The sequence below is a fragment of the Cucumis sativus genome, unplaced genomic scaffold (assembly GCF_000004075.3).
Source record: "Cucumis sativus cultivar 9930 unplaced genomic scaffold, Cucumber_9930_V3 scaffold61, whole genome shotgun sequence".
Lineage (NCBI taxonomy): Eukaryota > Viridiplantae > Streptophyta > Magnoliopsida > Cucurbitales > Cucurbitaceae > Cucumis > Cucumis sativus.
The window spans coordinates 180,524-185,558 of NW_022279556.1; the positions used below are offsets into that span (position 1 = coordinate 180,524).

General features: G+C 32.6%; 1 long non-coding RNA gene across 1 annotated transcript; it reads left to right on the top strand.

Annotated features, from left to right (window-relative positions):
• Positions 1–1,005: 1,005 nt before the first annotated feature.
• Positions 1,006–1,485, top strand: LOC116406057. The gene is made up of 2 exons (XR_004219121.1): positions 1,006–1,049; positions 1,145–1,485. It is a non-coding gene; the product is annotated as an uncharacterized LOC116406057 (long non-coding RNA).
• Positions 1,486–5,035: the final 3,550 nt, after the last annotated feature.

Consider the following 5,035-nt stretch of genomic DNA (forward strand, 5'->3'; position numbering starts at 1 on the left):
TTGTTAATTGATTCTTGAAGTTAGCGTTTGAGTTCTTTGGATTCACAACTAAATTGTAGATTTGTTGGAGTTCGATTCGCCAATACTTTGATAAGCTAGAATTTACATTGAGGAAATTAAATGAAAGAAAGTATTGTGAAAGTAATTGAGTTCCATATTCTTAGTATTAGGTTTCCTTCGTTTGAGAAATTTGAGTAACATTAAAGTAAGGGGTTTCTATTACTGGACTCTTTGAAAGTTTTGAAATGTGTTGACTGTTTGGATCTCTGGACTTAGTATGGTTTACTAATATATGTAGAAGTAGATATGATGACAAATGTATTGTAACGCCCCAAACTCGAAGGTAATTTATTTTAAGAAAATTATTCAATTTGTACAAGATTTATTTTTTGAAGAAAATATGTTGAAGGGGAAAAAGAAGATTTGAAAATGTGATAATATAATTATATATATATTTATTTATATTTTAGTTTTATTATTTAATTTAAATAAAAGAAAAGAAGAAAAATTTTCCTTTCTTCTTCCTCCCGCGCAACCCCCTTTCCCCTTCATTTTCTTTTTCTATTTTCTCCTTCACCGTGCCCTACCTCCAGCCGCACCCTCCAACCGACCACCATCGCTCTCCTCCTTCTTTTCTTCTCCGATCCACGGCCGCCGCCCCTATTCTTCTTCCATTTCTCTTTCTTTTCTACCATACCCAGCCGCCGCTGCAACCGTCGGTCACCATCTCTGTTCGCGAAGCAAGCCGTACGCGTCGCCTTGCAGTTGTCGTCCAGATCTGCGTCGCCGTGCCCCTCCTAATCGCCTCTGTCTCCGTCGAAGCCAAGCCCAGCCGCCGCCCATTCCTTTCCTCTCCGTTCGTGAAGCCCGGTCGCCGCGTCAGATCGTCGATCGATTTTGAGGCAGCGCGCACGTCTCCTTCCAGCCGCGCGTTTCCTCTTCTTCCAGCAGCGTGTTCTTCTTCCAGCCGCAATTCACAACGACGTACACTCTAATCTGTTTGTACGATCTTTTTGTTAGGTTCGATCGTCGCTGCCGCCGTTTTTGTTGTGAGTTCTCTTATAAGTAAAATTGATAGTTTCTGTTTGATGGATTGTTAAGATAAAATATCAAATGAAACGTTTGGTTAATACTGTTCTTGAAGGTGTTGGAAGTGACATTGGGTCCCTCGTGTTCATAACCGAAATTGTGAATTTTGGAGTTTGGCTCGCCAATACTTCGTATCTTTCGTGGGATATAGTTTGTTTAAGAAATTGAGCAACCTTGAGGTAAGGGATTTTCTACTGGACTCAACAACAAAATTAAGATATAATGACTAATTAAGATGTATTGACTGTATGGACCGTATTATATTATTTGAACTGAGTAGAGATGACTGTTATGATGTATGTTTGGACATTGACTTAAAGTTTAATGTTTGCTGTGTTTGACTGGGAGAAATTAATACATATATGTGCATGGGTTGATGTGGACTGTGGTTGAGTATATGTTGTGACTGTCTGGTTATGTATGTGTACAAGGATAAGGATGTGGAAACGACTGAATCTCGTAGATGTTGCTTATATAAAGTGTGGATTTGATTAGTAGATTGATTGTTGTCTAGACTGAATTATAATATCTACTGTTATGTTGTGTGCTTGTGAACGGAAGAAACGTCGTGGTTGTGCCCTTGGTGACTGAGGAGGAGGTTATGATTGTTTAGCTTGTTAACTGATGTAATGATATGCTTTTTACTGACCTTGGGCTAAATTAGAGTAAGACGACTGGTTGAGGTTAAATAAGGAGTTTACGTGATGAGAATGTTTAACTGATTTGTGAATGACTGTTAAGATGTTTAGAATGGACTGAGGGGAAAAATTGTTAGCTTTTATTGGGATGTGTGCCTTGTAGGTGTCCCACGGGATCACCAATTATTCTGCACCTTCGAGCATTAGACTGATATGTGTTTCTGCAGAAACACTAGACTGAAATGTACGTCCCTTAGGGCGTTAGACTGAATGTGCATCCTACGGGATCACAAGACTGCGACTGTACAGGGTGTCCCAATAGAATGTTAACAATTTATTTTCCCCTGACGGGACTAGTAGAGGGTCTCTTACTGGGTATTTTTATACTCACCCTCCTTATTTAATTTTCAGGCAAAGGTAATAAAGACGGCAAATCGGCGAGGGGCAGGAAGGAAGCGTGATTGCCATAGGGGTTATTTTAAATTGCTTATGCTAAATGTTTTGTTTCACGTGTTTGTTTTAGTTCTTGAGATTGTTTAGAAAATTTTATAGTTGAACTGTACTCACAAATTAGTAATTTTTCTTCAAAGTGTTGGTTATTTTAAACAGGGCCCAGATATAAATTTTTGTTTTCTTGAGACTTTGAAATTGTTTGAGATTGAGATTTTGAGTAAACTCAGGTCTTTATTTGAAATTAATGACTTCGACTTACTAGAAAAGTTGGGTCGTTACATGTATATTATGCCAGACTGGTATAGAAGTAGATACGATGGATAATGTATTTGTAAACTGAGAAAGGTGTTATGTATATATATATATCTTGACTGTCTGGTGTGTTGTTATAGTATCAACTTATTTTGTGATAGATTGAATAGATTGAACGTAAGTGTGTTAAGATGGTTTGATGATATGATGGAGTATGGTCTATACTAGGAATGGATTGATTAAATGTTTATAACGGACTAAGGGAAAATTGTTAGCTTTGTCGATTGGGTAGTGTGCCTTGCAGGTGTCCTACGGGATCACCACCTGTTGTGCATTCTTCGAGAGCACTAGAATGACATGTGCATTCTTCGAGAGCAATAGACTGACATGTGCATTCTTCGAAAGCACTAGACTTACATGTGCTTTCTGAAGAGCACTAGACTAATATTTGTGTCCTTTAGGGCATTGGACTGATTATTGTGTTTCTACATGATCACAAGACTTTTAAAGTGCAGGGCACCTCCAATAGGAAGTTAACAATTTTATTTTTCTTCTAACAGGATCAGTAGTGGGTCTCTTACTGGGTATGTTTATACTCACCCTTTATGTTTAATCTTTTTCCGCGAAACTGCCATAGGGAAATGTCCTTCAAATTGCTTCTACTTTATATATTTTTTTTTTTTTTTGGTTTTCTTTAGTAATTGAGACTGTTTTAGGTTTCATGATTGAACGATTTTTATGTTCTTGAACTTTCTTTATTATCGATACTTTTACACTTTCAAAATTTTATTTGAAATAGAGCCAGAATAAAAACTCTTTAATGTTGTTAAAAAATATATTTTTTTAAATTATAAAGTCTTATGGTTAAAGGACGAATCTAGTCTTAAAGTAATAACTTCAGCTTAATTCGAAAAATTAGGTCGTTACAATCTATTTTGCAGAAAAGAAAATCATCGATTTTATTTTGGTTAAGAAAAGCTGTTTTTCTTCTACATATTTATAACTATCTTTCTTTCATTGAGTAGGAGATGGGGTAGGAGAAAATCATAGGATTCTATTAACTTAAAAAATATTAAATTAATAGAAGTTTCAAATCAACTAACTAATTAACCATTAATCAATTAGTTAATAATTAATTAAATCATATTTAATTAATATTTCATTTAAATCTTATTGAATGAATATCTCTCCAATACCTTATAGTTTTATATTAATTTAATTAAATAATATTAAACTAAATTATTAATTAATTAATAACTAAATTAAATATTTTATATTTAACTTAAGTTAAATTTGAATCATATTCAAATATAACTTTATCTCATAATTAATAATTTTAATATCAAACAAATCCACATTAAATTAGTATTTGAACTCATTCAAATATTTATCTCTCATAAATTAATTTTGAACTTTATCTAAAATTAAATTTATATAATAAAGTTTCATTAACATATAAACTTTATATTATAATGTATCACTATATATTATACTAATTATACTAATTTCCAAGGTAAATTTGAATATTTCAAATTAGAACCAATATAAATAAATCACATTATCATTTTGTATCATCCATTACTTTCTATTCAGTCATACTAATTGGATCAACCTAATACATAAAACAAATATAGAAAATTAAAAAAAAAAAAAATGCACAAATAGAGACAAATAGACATTGATAGTTATCTATCTCTATCTATCTGAAACAAGCACACATAAATTGTTATATTTCTCTATCGGATGGACAAAAATAACAGTCTATTTATATCTACCTGAGATACAAACATATAAAAGAAAAAAAAAAAACCTTACCAATAAATTCTTGACTTTTCATGTTATTATTCTAAATGCAACACGTTCTCAGCCCAAGAAATCAAACAACTCTTCATTGTAAAAGTAGCTTTACTTCTTTCATCAAACCACTTTTGGCAATACATCTCTAATTGAACTAAGCATGGTAGCTACAGGTAGTTCTCTAAGAAGAAGAAGACTTCTATAAAAAAAATGCAACAGTTACATGAGCAACTAATGGATGTATATTAGTTGCATCTTTAGCAAAAGATAAATACCAAGCCACATCATTGTCTTTCTTTACTGGCACCCTGACAGTTGGACCTTGCATTTACCAAAATCAAGTAAAACAGATAATTCTACTTATCCATCCAATTGAATCTGTTCACATATTAAATCAATTAGAGAATTAAAGCTGACTTGGATATCTACCAAAATTTCAGCAACTAAGTAATTCTCATAAATATTACATCCATTCCATTGACCTCCATAAAAAACAACAATAGGAAAAGACATTATAATCTGTAAAAAAAATAAATAAAATAAAATTAAGTATTTAATTGTGATAGAAAGAAATAGATAGACATAGATATACATTTATTACTGAATAAAAGAATAAAATGTACAAAATGATAATACTAAACACAATGCAAGAATAAGTAAACGATCGTGCAATGAAATAATATACATTAAACGATCCTATTAACCGTGATAAACGACCATTTAACAACGGTAAATGATAATATTGATTAAAATAAATTATCGTGTTGACATGGGTACACGATCATATGCATATTGGTGATCGTATT